This window comes from Rhinolophus sinicus, linkage group LG04 (genome assembly GCF_036562045.2).
Source record: "Rhinolophus sinicus isolate RSC01 linkage group LG04, ASM3656204v1, whole genome shotgun sequence".
Lineage (NCBI taxonomy): Eukaryota > Metazoa > Chordata > Mammalia > Chiroptera > Rhinolophidae > Rhinolophus > Rhinolophus sinicus.
The window spans coordinates 186768920-186791211 of record NC_133754.1 but is presented as its reverse complement, the minus strand read 5'-3'; the positions used below and the strand labels follow the sequence as shown (position 1 = coordinate 186791211).

Genomic DNA, 22292 nt, shown 5'->3' with positions numbered 1-22292 from the left:
ATACAGTTAAAAAGGGGGTGGGGGAAGGGGAAGAAGAGGTCCAAATGTCCAGGTATAAAACAAATAAGTCATGGAGATGTAATGTACAGCGTGGGGAATATAGTCAATAATATTGTGATAACGCGGGACGGTGTCAGGTGGTTGCTGGACTTCTCACGGTGATCACTTCCTTAGGTATATAAATGTTGAGTAACTGTGGTGTACCCCTGAAACTAATATAATATTGCATGTTAGCTATATTTTTAATAAAAATCTTAAAAAGAAAAATAAATTAAGTAAAGTCAGGTTTATGGAAGTATAATTATCTATAGTAAAATTCGTCCTTTTTAGTGTACAATTTTATAAATTTTGACAAATTTAAAGTCATGTAACTGCCACCATAATCAAGATATAGAGCAGATCCATTACCTCCCAAAATCCATCCCCAGTGTCTAACAACCACCAACAAACTACTGTTTGTCCCTATATTTTTGCCTTTTCTAGAATGTAATTTAAATGAAGTCATATGGTATGCAGGCTTTTGAGTCTGCCTTCTTTTACTTGGCATACTTTATTTGAAATTCATCCATGTTCTTGCATGTGTCAATAGCTCATTCATTTTTCTTGCTGAAAAGTATTTCATTATATGGGCATACCATAGTTGAAGAATATTTGAGTTGCATCCAGTTTGGGATACTTATAAATTGAGCTGCTATAAACATTCATACACAGATTTTTTTTGTATGATTTTCTTGGGTAAACATGTAGGAGTGGAATTTCTAGGACATGTTGTAAGTGTATGTTTAACTTTACAAGAAACTGTCAAACTTCTTCCAGAGTGGCTGTCGAGTTTTGTGTTCCCACCAGTAATGTAAGAGTGTTCCAGTTGCTCTGAACTCTCATCAACACTTGGTACTGTCAGTTTTTAAAAAACCTTTATCCTACGTTATAGTGGTATCTCATTTAGTACTGACATAATAACTAATTATATTGATTGTCTTTTTATGTGCTTTTTTTTGGCATACATTTATATTCTTTGGATGACGTGTCCAAATCTTTTGTCCATTTTTCAAATTTTTGTTTACTCATTATTGAGTTTGTGGAGTATTTTATATATTCTGGATACAAACTCTATAAGATTTGTGTTTTGAAATTATCTTCTCCAAGTCTGTGGATTTCCTTTCCATTAACATTTTTTTTTAATTTGATAAAGTCTAATTTATCAAATATTTAAAGAATTACGCTTTTGTTGTCAGATATAAGAAATCTTTGCTCAAACCAAGAACACAAAAATCTTTTTCCTATGTTTTCTTCTAAGAGTTTTTCAGTTTTAGATTTTATACTAGTTCTACAAATTTTATACTTCTATATTCTGTTTTGAGTTAATTTTTGTATGTACTTGTACATGGTGCAAGGCATGGAGTCAGTCCTTTTTTTTTTTTTTTTTTCATATGAATGTCTAACTGTTCCAGAATTATTTGTTGCATTATTTTTCACTTTTTGTGTAATTAAACTATTTTTCACTTTTGGTGAAAATCAATTAAACATATACATCGGGGTTTATTCCATATTCTGTGTCACTGATCTATACACATATCCTTTGGCCACACTGTCTTGATTATTGTAGCTTCAAAATAAGTCTTAACAGCAGATAGTGTGAATCTTCCAAGTTTGTTCTTTTTTTCAAAACTTTTTTGGTCCTTCTACATGAATTTTAGAGTCAGCATGTTGATTTCTACAAACATGTCTGCTGAGATTTTGATTGGTTTTAAATCACAAATTTGGGGAGAAATGACATTTTAACTGTATTGAGTCCTCCAGCCCATGAACCCGCTATAGCTCCCCATTTATTTAGGTCTTCTCTGATTTCTTTCACAGTATTTTCTAGTCTCAGCACACAGATCTCTTCTACGTTTTCTTAGATTTACACCTAGGTGGTGGTGGTTGTTTTTGTGTGTGTGTGTTTTTGTTTGTTTGTTTGTTTTTTGGTGCTATTGTAAATGGTTTTGTATCTTTTCTAATTTCAATTTCTAATGATTCATTTCTGGTACATAAAATTATAATTAATTTTTTGTATGTTAACTTTGTATCCTGTCACTTTGCTAAACTCACTTATTAGTTCCTTGAGCTTTTCTATATCGATGATCACATTGAATGCAAACAGAAGCAGTTTTATTTCTTCTTTTCCAGTCTGTACATTTTTTCTTTATTTTTCTTGCCTTATTCCACTGGCTATGTTGTCCAGCACAGTACTGAATAGGAGTCATGATGCATACCCTTACTTTGGTCCTGAACTTAGAGGGAAAATATTCAATATTGACCACTAATTATGATGTTAGCTGCAGGGTTTTTGTAGACACCCTTTGTGAGACTGAGGAAATTCCCTTTTCTCTCAGGTTTGCTGAAAGACTTTTTGTTTTTATTTTTCCATGAATAGATGTTGAATTTTATCAAATGCTTTGTTTTTACTATTGAAACGATTGTATGCTTTTTCTTCTTTAATCTGTTAATTAGGCAAATTCTATTGATTGGGTGTGAATGTTGAACAAGAATTATATTCCTAGGATAAACCCCATTGCTCATGATGTATTATCCTTTTTGGATACTCCTGGCTTTGATTTGATAGCATTTTATTGAGAATTTTTGTGTCTATGTTCATGAGGGATATTGGTCTGTAGTTTTTTAATTTGTAATGTCTTTGTCTGGTTTTGGTATTAAGGTAATGCTGGTCTCAGAAAAACAGTTGATATCTATTCCCTCTTCTTCTATTTACTGGAAGAGATTTGTGTGGTTGGTACTATTTCTTTCCTAAGTGTTTGGTAGAATTTGCCAGGAAACTCATCTAGGTCTGGAATTTGTTGTTGTTGTTGGAAGGTTTTTAACAACAAATTCTTTAATATATTTATGATGTTAGCTGTAGATGTTAATATATATGGGAATTAATACATATGGGACTATTGTTTTCTTGAGTGAGCTTTGGTAGCTTATATCACTCAGAGAATTTGCCTATTTCACCTATGCTGTAGAATTTATGAGGATAAATTGTAATGTTGTTTATTAGCCTTTTAATAGCTATAGAATCTGTAGTGATGTCCCCTTTTTCATTCCTGATATTGGTAATTTGTGTTCTTTTTTTCTTGGGTAGTCTGACTAGAAATTTGTCAATTATATACAATCTTTTCATGGAGGCAACTTCAGTTTTCATTGATTATTTTCTCCTATCACCTGTCTTTTGTCTATTTCATTGATTTCTGCTTGTTACTGTTTCCTTCTGTGTTTGCTTTGAATTTAATTTGCTTCTTTTTCTAGTTTCTCAAGGTGGAAGCTTAGATCACTGATACTCTTTTTTAAAAGAAGCATTTAACTATAAATTCTCCTTCATATAGATTTTCCTTAAATGAATTTAAGCTATAAATTTGGTTTTGGTTGCATCACGGAAAGTTGTTATGTTGTGTTTTAATTTTCATTCAATTCAACATATTTTGTCATTTCCCTTTCTCTTCACCACTCCCAGTATTAACTGTGTGGCCCTGGGCACGTGGGATAATCAGGCATTGGGGAGCACAAGGGGGTGGGGGCCCCACGTCCAGTATCCTGGCTGATACCACACTGCCCAGGCCGGTCCTAAAAGAGCTGTTCAAAGGAGAGAAAATGAGTCAGAATTCATCAGGCCATCCCAGATGTCCCATCCAGCTTAGCCCGTCTCAGGCCTCCTCACATGTCACTGCACTAAGGTCTAGGTCTTCCTGATGCTCTGGCAGCAGTTGGCACCCAAGGGCCACCAAACCCATGCTCCAAGATGAGGGACTTCTCACCTCTCCAGCTCGGTGTCCACTGCTTGAGCAAATGTGATGATGGCAGTCAGGAAGCCGTCACTATCCACCAGGGACCGTGGGCCAGCACGTCCCAATCAGTATCTCCCAAGTGTATAATATTCCTTTCAAAGCAGAGAGTATGATGATTGCTTTTCCATATTCCCTATGGTCACTGGGCCAGCGCGGCCCTGTGTCAGAGCAGAAGATTCAGGGCAGGGCTCAGGCCTGTTTGGGCACAGTGGTCTCCCGAGAGCTCTGGGAGCACTGGTGCAGGCAGCAATGGCATGGGGACCCAGGATCAGGGGGCCAGGATTGGTCCGAGCCGTCTGGCTCTGGGGAGAGCTCAGAATCACCCTTCCCACGGACTCCTACTTCTCTCCTTCCCGTCTAGAACCTGGGGAGGTTCTGTGTTTCTGAATCAAGGACATAATGGTTTTTGAGGACAAATGCCAAGTCCTGCACTGGCAGCTTCACCTGCAACTGGCTGTGACCCAGGCACAGGCACAGACACCCAACCAGGGGGCCAGCTCTGTTCCAGCAGCCAAGCCCATCCCAGGCTGGGGCAAGGCGGTGACCCCTGTTACACGGTGTCCCTCCCAGGCCTCTCACACCATGCGCATCCTCGGGACCCTCGTGTTACTCCCCATGCAGGAAGGGAAGTCAGGGAGAAAGAGAGTGAGCCGCAAGCATGGGGTGGAGGGGGTTGGGGGCCAGGCGGGGGGAACCTGCCTCCGTGTGCCGAGGAGGCACGGTAGACAGCTCGCCAGGGCCACCGCAGATACAGTCCTTGGGGTCCACCTTCACCCTGACCTGTCACCATGCTGGAGCCTCGTTTGCCTTTCCCACGGGCTGCAGCTGCCCCACCCAGCGCCCTGGCAGGGGAAGGGGTGCCGGGGTGCCTTTGTCCTCCCTATACAGCATCCTGCCCAGCCCCCCTTCTTGCTGCGTCTGGAACAAGCCTCATACTGTTCCCTGTTTTCTCTAAGATGCAGAAATTGCCAGTGGCATTCATGTTCTTGTACCAAATTAGCCACACTTAACTCAAGTGCCCGCCGCCCACCCGCCTGCCAGCGCGCCCGAGCCCGCAGCGGGCCTGACTCACTCACTTGATGCCACTGGAAGTTTGCAAGCAGGGACAGCCCTCAGCCCTCGCCCACCCCCATGATGACCAGGCCGTGATTAGTGGGCTCCAGGCCACTGTGGGGTCCATTACTGGGGTCAGAGGCTGTGTGACTCGGCCAGTGTGCCTCCCTTCTCTGGGCCTTGCTTCCCCCTCCATGAGACGGGATAAACCAGACCTCTGTGCTCCCGTTGAGCCCACTTGCCGAGGGGGACACAATGTGCAGACCTGACTCAGCAGCAGAGACGCGGCAGCCCAGAGCCCCTGGGCCTCTCCTCCACGCAGCCCACTTTACAGCAAGACCCCTGCCAGCCCGGCGCACGGCTCCCTCTCACGGAGCTCCTGCCGAGGACCAAGGACCGTACTGCAGAGGGACTGTCCCTACCCCATAGAGCCCCTCATGTCACGGAGGAAGTGGCAGAAGGCTTGCCGGTTGGGGCCAAGCCACTGAAGGGATGGAATTTTAAGAAAATGGGTTTGGGGGCTTTTGCGTGAGACTTGCCCAAGTTCAGGTCCCCACTCCACTCTCTGACTGTGTGACCTTGAGCAAGTCTCTCACCCTCTCTGAGCACATCAGTGGGTGTTGAAAGAGTTACTCATATAAAGGATGTGGCACGACGCCTGGCACACATCACAGGCTTTGGGCATTTGTTGAACGACTGAACGAAAAGAATGAATGCGTGTGTGCGTCCCGGCTGACAGCCCTCTGCATGCTCCGTAATGGGGCCCACGCCTCAGTTTTGGGGGCGTAACTTGGGGCAGGGACCCCAGACACAATGCAGTGCGCGGCTGCAGAGAGCCCTGGGTTGAGAGTCCAGAGACCCGAGTCTCCTCCCGCCCACGACTCCCGCCTTCTCCAGCCTGTTCCCTCACCCTTGACCTCAGATAATAACTCCCGGTGAGGACAGCAGGCTGGAGAGTAAATAGCCAAGTTCTCAGCCAAAGGAGGCCAGTCTGCGTATCTCCTGTCCACCCAGTACAGCGGAGATGATGCAGATAAACTCATTTAAAATCTACATTTTGTTGCATTTTAGATATTATACATGAAAAGTACGTAAAATGTCACAGAGCTGTTTACTTGACTGTAAGCTAACCCTCAATTTAAAAAAAAAAAAAATTGTTTCCAAATAAAAACACTAATACAACTCAGCTCATCGGACAAAAAGCCATCAGCACAAAAATAGATAAACGTTTCACCCCATCCAATTCCCACTCCCCTGGGGGTGACCAACGTCAGAGCGAGAAGGCATTCAGGAACTGGGGGTGCTTGGGGGGTTGGAGGTGGTAGATACACACTTCGTCACCTGCCATTTTTTCCCCTGGACACCTTTCTCTGTTGGGACACTAGAGACATTCAAGTGCTACCCAGGCAGGAAGCTCAGGGGCCCCAGGACAGAGAAAGCCCCGCAATGGGCACAGGTGGGCTTGGAGACGAGGCCCAGCGTCAGAGCCCGCATAGCGGTACTTGGGGCTTCTGCCCGTCACACGCAGCCCCGGGAGGCCAAGGGGAGGTGATGTAGCCCCGGCCGAAGGATTCCCAGGACCCTCAGACAGAGTGGTCCTCAGGTCCACGGCCCCTCTCACTCCAGGAAGCCCCAGAAGCTGAGAGCAGAAGTGCATCAGCCAGGGGCTCTCCACGAGGACCCTCAAGAACCAATTGACCTTAAACTGAAATGGAAAACAGGACAGCAGAAGTCACACTGGGCCCCAAGGAAGGGAGTGCCACGTCCTCTCGATCCCCGGCTCTTCTTTTCCATCGATTCAAGGTGCCACAGGAGGAAGAACAGCCACAGGGGAGATGGCGGGGCGCCTGGTCCCCGCTCGCCTGTCTCCCTGGAAACTTCTGGTACAGTGTCACAGCAAAGGATAAGGGAGGTTCTCTAAAGGGTAGAAGGGCACTGGCCTCATTCCTGACTGCCCACCACGGTCCATCCCTTTGCCTCTGAGCATCCCTCCAACCTGTCCTCCTGCTTCCACGGCCCACCTGGTCCAGGCCACGTCACCCTCGGTGATCACCCCCTCGGCCTCCAGACCCCGCTCAGCCGGCCTCAGCTCCAGCCCCCTTGCTGCTCACCTGTGAGTTTCTGTGCCTGGTTCCTTCCCCCAGGTAATGCACACTCAACCGTCAGGAGCCACCTCCTCCTGGAAGCCTCCTCAGATGCCCCAGCTGAGTTGGAAGGTGCCGCTGTGCCTGCAGACGCTGTACTTGTACGTGTTCAGCCCCTTGCTCAGTCCTGTTATTTCATGCTGTCTGTCTGTCCCAACAGCTAACTTGGGTGTGGCAGACATGCGTGTCCCCTTGACATAGGTCAGGGAGGCTCCATTCTGTGCTAGGAAATTGCTGGCGAGTAACAGGAAAGGCGTCTGGAGAGATGGACCCCACAATGGCAAGCCCCCCCACACTTCCTCTCACACTTTTTGACTTGGAGCCTGAGAGTCCTGGATTCTGGAAGGGCTTCCAAGCCCTGTGTGCTCCTACTGTGTGCCAGACCACCATCCCCCACCTACCCCCAACCCCTGGGGCCCCACAGTATGCAACACACACAAGGCCTGTGGTAGCCAGACCTCCCCATCAGGACCTGAAAAGGCCTCCAGGAGGAAGGCAGGACAACCCCCGACCACCACGAGCTCCGGGGTCCTGGCCCCACCTAGGCACCCGGATCTAGCACACAGTGAACCCTCAGTAAATGTCTGCCACACAGTTAGGCACCAGGTCCTGGGGGACAGCAGCGGTCAGGCTTGTGAAGGAGGGATGAGCAGCCTCCACTGAGGCCCAGAGGTGACATGGAGCGGGGTGCCATCTTTTGGGGTGACGCAGTGGAGGGGTGGGGCTTGAGCTTGGCTCTGAGGGCACTGGGCGGCCATGGAGGGCTTGAAGCAGAGGGCCACGGTCAGGCCGGTCAGGCCAATGGCCCAGGCAGCTGCTGCCCCTGTAAACCCACACTCGCATCGTCCCCACCCCCAGTGCAAAGGGCAGGCAGGAGCCCGGCTTTGCCTTGGGGTGCGGGGCTCTTGCTATGTACACTGCCAACGTCCAGTTGGACTGATACGCGTGCCAGCTTCAGGGCCAGCTGGGGCCCCATTCCCACTCACTCCCAGGACTGGGCAACACCGGGCCACGCTCACACCCACCTGCCGCCCACCGTGAGCTGGTGAAGGGAACATGGTTCTGCGGGGAGGGGAGCAGCTCTGCTGGGTTCCAACGCGGAGGAGGGATGATAATGCTGAGGAAGATGAGTAACAAGCCCCAGAGCCTGGCTGCGCCCCCGGCTCAGCCCCTCAGGTCAGATGCCCCACAGCCCCCCAGGTGGGGAGCGGGCAGAGGCGGGCAGCCCGGAGCTGGACTCCCAGCCTTGAACATGTGCTGCTGTCCTCCTTCCTTCCCTGAACAATGGACCCGGCCTTCCCGCTGGGCGCGGTGCTGGCCCATCCGTAAAGGGACTAAAGGGACGACCCGTTACTGCCCTGGTGGGGCTGTCGCCAGGACTAAACGGGGCGCCTGCACACGGAGGTCGAGGCCGAGGTGGGTTCAGAGCCACACCGTCACCACGCCACACTGGCCACTGAGCACCCCACCTGAGACCCTGCGTGTGGGAACCGCACTCCTGATGGCAGACTTCGTGGGAAAAGATGAATGCGTGAGGCTGTTTTCTATTCACCGCATGTTAGGTGTGTGTTAGGCAACATAAAACATATTACTGAAACTTATTTCACTGGTTTCTTTTTACCTTTTTTTTTAATGTGGCTACTAGGAAATTTAAAATTGCGTTTGTGGCTCTCCTGGGTCTTGTGGTACCTCTGCCGCAGGGGCCCAGAAGCCGCTGCAGGGACATGAGTGTGTCTCTGCCGACAGAGGACCCAGGCTGGCACAGGAAAGGGTCAGAGTGTCAGACGGGACACGGGACACGCCTGGGAGGGCACCCAACCAGAGGCATGGTTACAGCAAAGGGGTGGGACTGTGGGAAGCGGCTTCCTGGGCGCTCAGGCCTGAACCCCACTGCTCGCAGGGCTGTGGCCCCTGTGCCTACACTCCAGCTCCCAGGCTCCCTGCTGTGCATTCTGGCATCACTGGCTGCTGACTGCCAGGCCAACCGGCAAGGCCTCCAGGTCCGTTATCCACTGGGGCCCAGCCTGAGCTGGATTCCTCAGGCCTCTCTTTGCACCAGATGGAAGGAGAGAGGGAGTGGGGTGGGGGTGGAGGGGCCAGAGCCCGACCCCAGGGTCCAAGTCACCCCTCAGCTGCCACCCCCAGAAAATAAATAACCAATTAGTACTTCTGTCCCCACAATCCTGCCACACGTCACCCACCTCCATCTCTGGTTTCCTCCTCTCCCCTGATCTCCTTCTGCCAGTCTCTCTCTCTCCTTCCCGCCCTCTCTCTCCCTCTCTTCCTCTCTCTCCCTTCTTCTCTCCTTCTCTGTCCCACCCTCCCCCCACCCCACCGGAGCACTGGTACAGAGGGCAGCCAAGAAGTCCCTGCCCACATCTTCCACATTCCTCCTCTTGCTTCCTCCCCCTCTCCCTCCCTCCCCTCTTCCTCCCCACTTTCTTCGTCCCTCCCCTCCCCTCCCCTCCCCTGTCTCGCCCCTCCTTTCCCTGCCCCCCAGTAGCACTGGTGCAGAGGGAAGACACCGTAACAAATCTTCCACGTTATTCCCTCTCCTTTATTTACACCAGGCGCACAGTAGCAATTCAATCTGAAAAAGTGCCGTGTTTTCGGAGGCGTGCAGCCCGAGAAATTGATGTTTGTGTTAATCAATCTTGTAGGAGCCTGCAGGGCTGGAGAGGTGCCACACGAGAGATTTCTTCGATTGATTAATTGGATTCCGAGCAGGGAGGGATGGGGGAGAAAATCAAACATTCTAAGTGCCTGAAAGCTTTGGAGATGGGCCAGGGTTCTGCCCCCCACCCCTGTCCACCCGACATAGGCTGCTGGCAGGTCCAGAGGGTGCACTCCGCAGCCCAGACTCTGCAGAGGTGTTAGGAGCTTCTGGTGACCACCTCCCAGGGTCTGGGACAACCAGGAAGTGACAGGCAAGAAGTCTGGAAAAAGCACTCTGGGTTCAGAGATTGCATACAGGACAAACTCAGAAAAGGACCCTGCCCGTGGTGCTCACTAGTGCGGTGGGATGCGCAGACCCACTTTACAGACAAAACACTGAGGCTCCCACTGGAGCAAGACAGAGGCGGGACTTGAAACCAGACCATGCTCTGCACTGAGGGAAAGTCACAAACCCTGTGACTTCAACCCTGTTCTTCTCGTCTGTCATCATCGAGACTAGGCACCGATGCCATCTCGTTATCCAATGTGATCCTTGCTATCGTGACCCATCACGCGGGCATCCTCCCCAACCCACAGAGGCAAGAACTGGAGACCAGGGGCTGGCCACCCCTGAACAGCGAGAAGGCAGTCTGGTGATGGAGGATGGAGGAGGGGGGCGTCAGGAGGCATGGGAGGTGCAGAGACCACCCAGGCAGCAGGAGGACTCCAGTCCTGCCTCGGCCTCTCACTTACTCTGTGGCTTGGGCACCTGGGCCCCTTCGCCAGGCCTTAGCTTTCTCATCTGTAAAATGGGTCTGAAGAAAGACATCACCAGTGGCCCACCCAAGTGGCCAGGCAGACCTTGTCAGGAGCAAACATGATCTCTATCCAACTTGATGGAATGCACTGGAAACGGCTCCGGGTCCCCCTTCCTTGCCTGTCTTTGGGGAGCCCCCTGGGTTGGGTGGAGATGCACTGCCCTAGGGTCCTGTCCCCCTTGGATGCCCACATGCTACCCTCTTCATGCTTGCTGTGCCCCCTCCGGGAGGACTCCCCCATGACACCCAGAGACCTGAGAGCTCAGGGAGGGGGCCAGGCCCTGGCGCTGCTCTGGACTGAAACGGAAGTGGATTTGTAAGTCAAAGCTTTTTTAAAACTGCTAATTGGGTGAGTCTTACCCCATTTCCCTACACACGCTCGCACGCACACACTCATGCTCACATATCTTTGATTTTCCAACAAACAAACAAAGCGTAATCTCTGTTACTGCACAGAATGTCCTGTTTAGGTTGACAAGAGCCAAGGGGATGACCCCAAACCGTCCCACCAGGAAACGCATTTCCAGGAAGAGTTCAATGGCACGGATGGGGAACTCCGCCTGGAGGACCCTAGGAGCTCAGTCACATCCCAGCCGGCAGCACCCCCACCTGGCCAAGGGCTGCCCTTCCCACGTCCCCCACCCAACACAAGCCAAGACCACCACCATCAAGGAAATTGACTGTATATAGAAAAAAAGTAACATTCAAATACAAAAATTTTAGGCAAAGCTAAAGGACAAAGGCAAACGTGGAAAACTATTTGCCATATGGCTGGAAAAGGTTTTATATTATTAATATAGAAAGGGTTCCTACAAATGCGTAAAACAGACGGCTATCCCATTAGCGGGAAAATGGGCAAAGTACATGACATAACTCACACTTGTAAATTCACGCAATTCAAAATTAGGACTCAAAAGAACAAAGTCATCTCTTTACCCCTCCAGAATCGGCAGTGACTTTTTGTTAACACCTGCGTCATGAGATGGAGGGAAAAGCATTCGTTCCCCTCTGTGGTTCTAGAAGGAAACATGGCGATTGTCACACACACAAAATCCCATGTGGGGCCTTCCCTCTGATGTAGTGACTTCACATCTTGCTTTCTCCATCACAGAAGTGGGCAGGGATATTGTCTGAATGTTGGTGTTTGTTATGGGAAAAACAATCAAAACAGCTTATAGTGGGAGGGAATAAATTATGGCATTTTTATACACACACACACACTCACACACACACAGTGAAAATGGAACAAAGATACACACCCAAATGTAGACACGGGTGGTCTCTGGACGGGAGAATTGATCTCCTTTTTCACTTGTCTATGCTTTCCATTTTTTTGTATAATGAATGTTTGATTTTTTCCTCACGAAAACTAAACACTAAAACTCATGGCTTTCCCAAAGCTCTCCAGAAGGCCCAGAAAGGAGTCCCAAAAGCCACCAGTTGTGCGTGAGGAGCTGTGTGATCTGCAGGTCACGCCACCCTGGGGCCCTTACCTGTGCAGGGAGTGGTGACAGCTGACTCACCCACAGCCTCTGGTCTCTGAGGGGGAAATTGGAGCAGAGCTGCCACCTGGTCCTCCTCTGGTGGCCAGTGCGTGCCCCCAGCTCAGTTACAGGCAGTGGCCTCTGACACTGCCAGGTCACCACCTTCTCACCGGACGAACGAATGCTCAACTTCCAGGACCTAGTGGTGGGATACCGCCCAGCACCGCAGCACTGGACCCCATGGGCAGGCGGCCACTCTGCATCCTGTCCCCACGTCACAGCTGGGAAGGAAGTGAGACCGGCTTCAGCACGCCCGTCATTCAGGGACACCCCTGAGCACCAGGAGTTCAGTTCAGTGCTGCCCAGGCAGGCCATGCCACTGTCCGGTGACCCCGGAGTGGCAAGAGTCCTGGAGAGACATCATTGCACAGAGGTGCTTGCTGAGGCCCCTCTGACTGCTCGCCAGGAAGCCCGCTCCCCAGCTCCCTGGTCCAGGGCGGGCAGGCGTGGGGACCGGCTCTCTCCCCGTCCTTGTTTTCTCCACCTGAGACAGGGAAGTGGGGGGACTGGTTTAGGGGTGGCAGGCAAGGGGCAGTCAAGACTTCAGAGTTAGACTCGCTGAACTGGAGGTGACTGTAGACACCCAGGTGCAGGTGCTGGAGAGAGAGAGGTGTGGGGTCGCCAGCCCACGGAAGGAACTAGAAGCCTGGCCTGGAAGAAGCCTCTGAGGAGTGAGGACAGCTGGAGAGAGCCTGGGGGCCGCCAGCACTCAGAGGCCAAGGAAGAATGACAGCCCAGGGGACTGAGAAGGGCCGGCGTCTGGGGGAGCCGGAGGGGGGAGGGGGTTTCAGAGGCCCCATGGAGGAAGGAAGGGGGAGGGGAGCAGGGCAACCCAACGCTCCAGTCAGAGGAGATGGGGCCTACACCCCCACCGAGGATGGGGGAGCCAAGCTGGAGCGGAGGGCAAACTGGGAGGGGGACCCGCAGTGCCTGATGTGGTCATTGCAAAGCCACATGAACCGGTCCCTTGGGCCTGCCCTGGACACTGGCCTGCAAGGGAAGAGGAGCTTGAGGACCAGAATCCCAGGGTCAAGGGGCCAAGTGTGGAGGTCGCTGGCCCCCAGCTGAGCGGAGGCCACATCAGGGGTTACTCCAGGCCAAATAAATAAGAGAACTGAGCAGGAGGACGTTCACTGTTCACTCCAAGCCGGCCCATGAGGCGGCCCTGCAGGGAACCTGGGGCCACACCAGGGGCTGGCTGCTGGCGGGGGGCACCGTGGAAATGGAAAGTGGACGGGCTGCGGCCTCTTTGCAAAACAGAAGGGCCCACAGCAGCCCCTTTGAGCAGAAGGACTCTCACAAATCTAATCCAGGGACAATTGCTGACTGATGTCTCCCCAGCCAGGAGCGCCCAACGTCCAGGACCTTGCCTTTTGGGGACGGTCTTCCTGCTGGGGCGGCAGAGGGCAAAACACACAGTAGGTCTTCAACAACCACAGGTCCCCTGAAGGACGTTTACAACTACCACTCAGCAGGTCTTCCTGTGTCCTCCCAACAGCTCTGCAAGGTGGGCTCCGTTTCTATCCCCTTTTCACAGTTGAGAAGAGGGGTGCAGATGAGGGAAGGGCCCTGAGGCTCCTATGAAGTGGGGACAGGTTTCCCAGGGCACCTGGTCTGGCCGGCACAGCCCTGCACAGATGGACCCTGCGGGCAGGAGCAAGGAGTCTGTGCTCACACTTCCAGGGCACAAGTGCTGCCTCCTTCCCTCTCCCCACACGGCAGTACTTCTCCAAGCGTGTGTCCAAGGAGCCCTCGTGCCACGTGCCACGGGGTGTTGCTGGTGATGGAAGATTGGGAAGCACAGATGAGCAAAGCGGAGAGAACTGGTCCACGCAGGACTTCTCAGAGCCTTCAGAGCTCTGCCAGCTGGCCCTCTGAGAGAACTGTGAGCAGTATTTCCCCCAAGTATTTGGCCACGGGTGGCACCAGACCCACGGGTGGCTCTGGACGGAAGCCTCGGTTCCCTGTTACTGAGCAGGGGCTAGCCGAGCTTCGCAGCTACCCAGAGCTGACTCAAATCCGTCTGTTCCCTCCTAGCTATGGGTCCTCTCTGAACCTCAGCTTTCTCTGTCCCATGGAGAAAACAATGCCCAGGTCCCATGAGCAAAAGTACCAAGTGTGAGCCCCTGGTCCCAGCCTGCGCACAGTAGGCCCGCAGAAGGTAGGGTCGCCTTGATTGGTCTGACTGGGTGAGGGCCAGCACCTCCCTTTCCCCTGAGTTAGCCATGCTCTCGCAGCGCTTCTTAAACTAAATTCTTTCCAGTCTCATTTTTAAGGGTGAGTTCTGGTACCTCACACAAAGGATCTGTAAATGCTTTAGCATTTTGAGCCCCCCCATCATCAGGCCAGAACCTGGAGGGGCTGTTTTCCCTCCCCAAGCCCCACCTCTGGGGGGCTGAATGGGGCATGCTGCTGGGAGATGAGCGGGGACAATGGGGTGATTATTGGTGTGATGACCTTCACAGCAGGCTCTCTGGGTCCTTTTAATGGGGCTGGGGACCCTGGACCTCCCTCTGGCAGGAGAGTCTCCAATTGGGGGGACCAGAGAAGCTGCCCTTGTGTCACCTCCCTGCGGCCTTGTGGGAGCAGCCCGAATGCCAGCCAGGCGACCCAGCTGCCGCTCCTCTCTGGACATCTGTGCCTCAGTGTCTCCCTGTGAGACGTGGGCAGCAGGGCTGTGTGTGGACAAATGAAGCACAGGGTATCCTGTTGGCCAAGGTGTCCCTGTGATGACTTATCTAATCATTTGTCTCCCCCTCCTGGAACCCCGAGGCCTGAGGCCCGAGAGGGCTGCACACACAGGTAGGAAACACCAGACAAATGGACGCTGTCTGTCACCCTGGTCACACCCTCCCTGCTCCTGCAGCCACGAGCAGGGCTCCTGGAAGGTGCACACATGCCGCGTCCCCTCCTGTCATTCAGCCACAAACTAAATGAGCAGAGAAATAAAGCAGGACACGCTGCCAGGCTGCCTCTGGGCCGATAAACAGAGCCAGAGAGCGGCAGCCCGAGGAAGTTCTGAAGGGTGGATGACCTGGGTCTGCGTCCCTCCCTCCCTCCCTCCCTCCCTCGGGCCCTCAGGACACTGGGGCCTGGGTATTTATATCCTGGAGGAAGGGCAGCCCTGCTTGGCCCATCAGAGCTTCCGGCCCATCCAGGCCACGGGGCCAGGGCAGAATCGGAGCTGTGGAGGCCGCCTGGTCACGCAAGAGAGGCCTAAGGCCAAACGTCAACCCTGGGAAAGCTCCGTCCCCTCCTCCCTCCGCACGTCCGGGGGTCAGTGGTCACTTTATTAATAGCAGTCTCTGAAGAGAGGCCTCTCCCCCTGGATGGTTATCGCCTCCCTGCTGGCTTGGAGGAGTGACCTGGGGACATCCCTTGGAGGGACCCACGGAGCCCCTGGGAGTGACGGCAGGGGGACATCACCACGCTGACCATTGGACATGCAGAGGGAAAAAAGCAGGTTTCAAACATCCTATTTTCTCCCTCCCACCATCAACCACAAGACAGCACTCCCTTCATACCAGCTCTTGGGGCCAAAGAAACCGCACTTTGTTCTTAGAGCAGCCGTGCCCACCCTCAGAAACTCTGGAAGGAGAGAGGAAAGTGTCTGCATCACAAAGAATGTCCTGTTTTAGACCATCTGGGCCCATTACGACAGAGAAAAATCTGGAAAGTTATTCACCAAAAAGGCCTTATCTGGAGCTTCCCTCCCTGCCCGGACACCAAATCTCTTGACAGAGTCGTCTGCTGCCAGGAAGAATTGCAAGAGACCGTGAACTAGGCCACAGAGATTACTGGTGGCCCTGCCTGGGCGCCCTCCAGGTCATCTCAAAGCACGCTTACAACTCTGCAATTCACAGGAAACAGGAAACTGATAATAACGCGAATGGTTCCTGTCTGCAGAAACGCAAGAACTTGTGCCCACCAAATGGGTGGCTGGTAAGATGAGGGCTGTTTTGCTCCTGGGTGATTTTAAATGTGCACTCGATGAACAGGCATTCCGTACACAGAAATAGAGAAAAAACTAACTTTTGAAAGATCTAATGCCAAGAGAAGCATCCAGGCTACACCTGGAGCTTTTGCAGATTGTGTACCTGTCAGGAATCCCCACCTTACCTCTGCTCCGCATGGCCACCAGCCCTGGCACCTCTCAGCATCTCCCGGGGCCTCTGAGGGCCCAAGAGCCTGGGCTCCAGACCCCACTGCCCGCCACACCTGGGTGTCACCTTCACAGGCATCCCATCAGTGCCCCAAGCCTCGGTTTCTCTATCTAGAAAATGGGACAGTAATAGCCAACCTCTACAGTGCTCTGAGCTCCAGTGTCATGGAGGAGGAAACTGAGGCACGGAGCAGTTAGGCGATTTGCCCAAAGTCACAGAGAAGCCATACTGGGAGCTAAGAAAATTGGCTTTGCTCCAGGGGCTGAGGCTTAAGGGCGAGATGCTTAGTGTCCAGGGCCTGGCTACAGGGCTCGTTCTTCCATGGCCTTGCACGGACGCTGAGAGGTGCGACCCCGCCCCCTGGTGGACGCTCTTGGAATTGCCCAGCGTGGCGCCCCAGGACAGGGCCTGTGTTCCCCACCTATCCGGCACTGCATCCGGAGAGGAGCCACTGGCTGGGGTGGATGCCCAAGCCTTAGGTCACTCCTTCCCACAGAGCGCAAAGCGCAGGCGGGGGGCAGGAACCCTAGACCACTCCAAGGCCAGCAGGATGGGCTGGGGGCCAGAGGCATCCACGGGCCAGGGCTGCCTGATTCCAACGGCTTGGTCTGCGTGGTGGCCGTCAGCAGTGACCTTCAAGCTGCCTCTCTGGGCCCCAGCAGTCACTCTGAAAGGCTCGTGACGGCCCCAGGAGGGTCTCAGGTCACAGAGGTCTTCCGTTCCAAAAGGCAATGAGTCCTCGGGGCCTGTCACTGTTCCTGGGAATGTCACTTCTCTCCCCCTCCCAGCTGAGAAGAACCTCCCAGGAACCTGGAAAGGCCCTTGGGGCTGGCTGGCCGGCAGGCAGACGTCTGTGAACTGGAGGTAAATAGGATAGGGGCCAGGTTCCCTGACTGCCACCACACCCCCACTCCACACAGCCACGGACACTGCCAGCAAGATGTGTGTCTCCAAGAGAAGTTCCCCAAATCAAGACTTAGCTCTAATCTCACCACCAAATTCTGCAGTTATGCTTCTCCCATATCTGGCTCAGCCCTTCCTCACGGCTGCTGAGAACTCCAAATAGTGGACAGCCAACACACCCAGGCCATCTGCACGGCTGGGCAGAGAAAATGCCCACATCTGGGGGCCCAAACTGGCCTCAGTCTTCCCTGCAGCTGCCTGAGACCTGACTCTTAACATTTCTCCAGCTCAGCACAGAGACTTCATCAGGGGTCTGGAAAGTCCTCCATAGCCACCTGTGCCTGGAGATGGGCACTGTGCTCAGGATGAAACAGGCTCTCTGCTCTGAACGACACGGAGCACGGCCTGAGGTCACCACTCAGCAGACATTCGTTTGGTGTTTCCCAGGGGGCCAGTCGGGGGTGTGGCCGGATGGACTGGAGTGAAGCTGGTTGGCAAAGCCAAGTGCTCAAGCTGTGCCTGTAAATCCAGTGGCTGCCGCCTGGGGGTGCTCAGCCTGAGCACTGGCTGGTTTGGACTACCCCAGGTACTGCCTGACATTCCAACTTCCTCCGTCTTTAGCCTTTCTCCCCTTCCTCCTCCGTTTTCTTCCCTTCCCTGGGCCCTTTTCCCCTCCTGCACTGTTTTCCTTTCGAGAACACAGACCTCCATCCCACCAGCCCACTAGCCAAGACAGATGACTTAAATGACACTCCCCCCTCCAATGCCTCATTTTCACAGGCTCCATGGCCGCTGATAGGCTCTGCTTTTTAAACGGGGGTGGGGGAGGACTCTGCAATTTTGTTTAACACAGAATTTCCCAAACAACTGACTTCCCTTTCTTCCATAGGGCATCTCAAGGGACGGCTGAAGTTGTCAAGTGCAGCACACTTTGGGAAATCCTGCCTCGCGGACAATTGACAAGACCCCCTCCCATTATCAGTAAATGCAGCTTAAGAACCCAGGTCACTGCCGGTCCCAGGAGGGAGCTGCCGTCTTCGATTCTTCCCACCTGGTCATCCTGACCCTGTGCAGACCCTCTAGCTGCCTTCCCTCAAGTCAGCCTTTGCCTTATTGTCCAAACTCTTCCCACATCTTGTGTCATTGCTTAGTCCCCTGGAAGAGGTGGAGTCATCTACTCTGCACCCAGAGCAAAGACAGGCTGCCAAGATGGAGTACAAAAAGGCTTTGTGAGTGCAGATTCCTAGGCCTGATTACAGACCCCCATAGTCAGACTGGCGGTGGCCCAGAAATCTGCATTTTAACCCCACATGGTTCATTTTCAGCCTAAAGCTTGAGGGGCCTGGTCTGGGATTCTGGAGGAACCAGCTGCCCCTTCTTTCCAAACTCATGGGGACCAGGAGCTTGAAGAACCAAGGAAAGGGGTTGGCCGCACATGGCCTTGCCATGGGCAGACCACTGGGACTAGGCCACCTCGGAGGGAGCCTCCCACGTGACCAGATGCAAGGGGCTCAATAGGTCCGAGGCAGGAGGTTCATGGACACAGGGGAGTTGGGAACAAGTGGACAAGACAGCATAGACTCCCCTAACCCTCACTCCACAGCCTGGCTCAAACCCATCTGCTGCCCCACCAGAGGTGCAATCTCACAGTTACCCAATCTCTTTGGCCTCTGTATCTTCCGCTATAAACCGGGTGCTGATGGTACCTTCCTGGTGGGAGCCGGGCAGTGGTGTGGGAAACCTGCGCAGGCCTTGGCACAGTAGGTACGCAGGAAGGACCCCAGCCCAGCAGCACTCACCATGCGTGGTACAACTTGCTAGCCCAGGGGGCGAGACTATGTCACAGCCTCACCCCTGCTCGGCACCCAGCCAGGCAGGGGGTGTGGGCAGGAACCGGAGGAGCCCAGAGAGCTGAGCAATGAAGGGACTTCTCAGAAGGTCAGGGGCACAGTGACCCTGAAAATGAGGCCAAGGTCTGGAGATCTGGCGGAGGCACGTCCAGGTAAAAAGATGGCCGAGTTCTGCCATGGGCGTTCACACACGAGAACTGCGGCAAGTCGCTGAGCACAGCTCCGAAAGCAGCCTGTGCTTAGTGAGGAATCACAGGCCCTGAAAGCTGGGGACCCAGGAGGCCCGGCTTTCTGGGACGGACGAGGCAGGCTGGTGGGCAATGCGGCGACCGCCAACAGGACCCAGGCCTCTTGGAGCTCGCTCAGCAACTGAACCACAAAACTGAGTGTTCACTGTCCCGGCTCCATGGTGACGCCCAGCCTCACGCCACACAATGGGAGTGTGGACCCAGGAATGGAAAGGGACTTGCCCAAGCCACCCGCTCTCAGCTGATGCTGCAGCCTGCGCCCTGGCGCCGGGAGTCGACCCTCCTCGCTGTGTGTCCCCTGGTCATACGCGGGGCCCTCCTCTCCGCACGTGCTCCGCAAAAGTGGGCAGAGCGCTTCCGTCCACCCGTAACTAAAGGGCTCGCCTGAAACTTCCCACCGGAGGACGGAATGGAGGCGAAGCCGGCCGCCTGCCGGCTCCGCCTGCCCGGGCTGGGCCCACCGCCACCCGCCACCCGCCACCCGCCACCCGCCACCCGCCACCCGCCGCCTTTTCTGTCCCCTGCCCGTGCTCCGTGCGTGTGTGGCCACGAGCATGTGGGCAGACAGGCGTGCACGGACGGCGGCCTCTGCGCACAGGGGCGCGTTGCACGCGTACTCACGAGCAGTGCACACACATCCATACGCACACGCACACGTGCACACACACGCACACGTGCGCACACACACACGTGCACACACACGCACCGCGCACGCACGTCTTCCACAGCCCGCGAGGTTTCTCCGAGGGGCGCACCAGCCCGCACAGCACCCCGGAGCACACGCGAGTCGGAAACGGGGACAGGCGCCCACAGCCTTCGGGAAGCCCCGTGTCACCGCCTGGGACAGGGCCACGCGGCGCGTGCGGGACAGGCAAGCAGGAGCCGCAGCGACCCACCGTCTACACTGCGGGGACGGCCAGCACCAGAACATCGGATTTAAACCTTAAAACTCAGAGGCGAGGGCACAGGAGACAACTGGACGCGCAGTCTCGGCCCGCGTCGGGGCTTGAACCCGGCCCCAAGGCGGGCGCGGAGCATGCGCGGGCGTCGTTCCGCGCCCCCACGTTTCCCCGGCACCCACAGTTCCAAGCGCAGGGCCGCGTCCGGAAGTCCGTGGAGCGTATCTTCCTTCCTCGTCCTCTGATTCGCTACAAACCACTTCCATTTCCGCAGAAAGTTCCGAGCCATTTCCCGACCGTCCTCTAGGCGTGTGGCTGTTTTGTTTCCGGGGGAATCTAATTTGCTGAAGGACCCTGAGGACTTCCGGGTGTTTCTCCCAGCCTCTGGTTGGCTGGTTTTATGAATATATTAGAGCACGAAAAAATAGGGTTTTTTCACACGCTAAAATGAATGTAGACTATTCAGTGTGAATATTCAACTCCCCGTCGGGTGTAGACACTTTTGTTCATAGATCTGAAGCACACATCCGAAGTCACCATAAGCGTAAGGTGACAACTTTACCGGCCCTTAAATAGCGGGCCGTACGGCGTCTGTAACGTGTTGTATGAAAGGAGAGAAGGTTAGCACTCCCCTTGACAAGGATGGAAGAGGCCCTCGGGCCTGACAACACGCATACGGTTAAGGCATTGCCACCTACTTCGTGGCATCTAACCACTGTTTTTTTTTCTTCTTCCCCCGCAACTGCTGTCAGTCCTGTGCGAGGGAAACGGTGATTCACGAGTGTGCGCCACATGTGGTGCGATTGGAGGCACGGATGTGACACCTACGTGCGGTGCACACAAACACGTACGCGACTCTCTGCTCTCCTGGATTGGCGTCCTCGCACCTGGAGCCGCTGCGCCTTTATCTCCTCCTCTGGTCGCAGCATGTTCCACTATTTCCCGCCCCAAAGGCCTCATTCTGGATCCTCCCTCCTTCCTGCACACCGACCTTTGATGGAGTGGTTGACTGTCGGAAAAACTGTGCGACCTTGAAAACAGGCCAAAAATCGAGAGAGCTCACCGAGCACGGCGCTCCACGCAGCCCCTCCGCCACTGCCCTCCACACCGCGAGGGGCTGACTGTGCCTCACTCTTGTCCCTAGAAACGCCCAAAATGCAAAAACTGGGGTTATTGCCCTGTGGGGTCTTACCATTTTTGCCAGTTTTGAATCCATTTACAAATTCACATGGGCACTGCTGTTTTCTGTACAAGTGCAGCATTTGAATTTTCTTTTGCAGTGGTAGTGACACCTACAGGTTTCCTCACTGTTAGGTAAGACATTCGGCAAGCTGCCTTTTACTGGGCCTTCAGGCTTTTTACCTCCATACGTTTTGGCCTCCTTGCTCCATTCCTGCCCCCACCCCAAGGTGGGCAGGTGGGCAGCTCAGGGTCTCCCAGGAGGCCGAGCAGCCAGTGGGCTCTCTTCCAGCCCCAAGCCACAGCGCAGGAAGTGGCCTCACTCTTGGGCCTTCAGCCCCACTGTTCCATTCTGTGGATAACAGTCCCTGCTTCTCCAGCCCAGCAAGTGGGCCCTCCCGCTCACCTCAGAACCACCTGTCCCTAGGGCAGCCTGCTGAGGGACAGCCAGGTGCAGGGATGTGGCCAACACAATTGCTTGCTTCCAGCGCTTGCCTCACAGGCTAACAGAGAACGACATACTTAATCCCCGGAAAGGCAACCCAAAGGGATGAGGGTGTTTTCCCCACGTTTGTCCATACACACTGCTCTAAGACTTAAATGTAGGGCTCATTTGGGGACCCAGAAATATGCTTACCAAATTAAGTAAAACATGGATCGACTCCACTGTTTAAAAATCCAGCATCCACGGATGGCTCAGTTGGTTGGAGCGCGGCCCCTGAACCACAAGGTTGCCGGTTGGACTCCAACAAGGGATGGTGGGCTGTGCCCCCTGCAACTAATAACAGCAACTGGACCTGGAGCTGAGCTGCCTCCACAACTAAGACTAAAAGGACAACTTGAAGCTGAACGGCACCCTCCACAACTAAGATTGAAAGGACAATTTGACTTAGAAAAAAGTCCTGGAAGTACACACTGTTCCCCAATAAAGTCCTGTTCCCCTTCCCCAATAAAATCTTAAATCAATCAATCAATCAATCAATCAATCAATCAATCAGCCCCCCCCAAAAAA

The 22292-nt window shown here is 53.5% G+C and overlaps 1 long non-coding RNA gene and 1 other non-coding gene across 2 annotated transcripts; one reads left to right on the top strand and one right to left on the bottom strand.

Annotated features, from left to right (window-relative positions):
* Positions 1–281: 281 nt before the first annotated feature.
* On the bottom strand, positions 282–7232 carry LOC141571207 (uncharacterized). Its single transcript, XR_012495996.1, has 2 exons — positions 6989–7232; positions 282–3982 (listed from the first exon to the last, which is right to left on the bottom strand). It is a non-coding gene; the product is annotated as an uncharacterized LOC141571207 (long non-coding RNA).
* Positions 7233–20699: 13467 nt separating this feature from the next.
* LOC141571433 (U6atac minor spliceosomal RNA) lies at positions 20700–20825 on the top strand. Its single transcript, XR_012496176.1, has one exon. It is a non-coding gene; the product is annotated as a U6atac minor spliceosomal RNA (small nuclear RNA).
* Positions 20826–22292: the final 1467 nt, after the last annotated feature.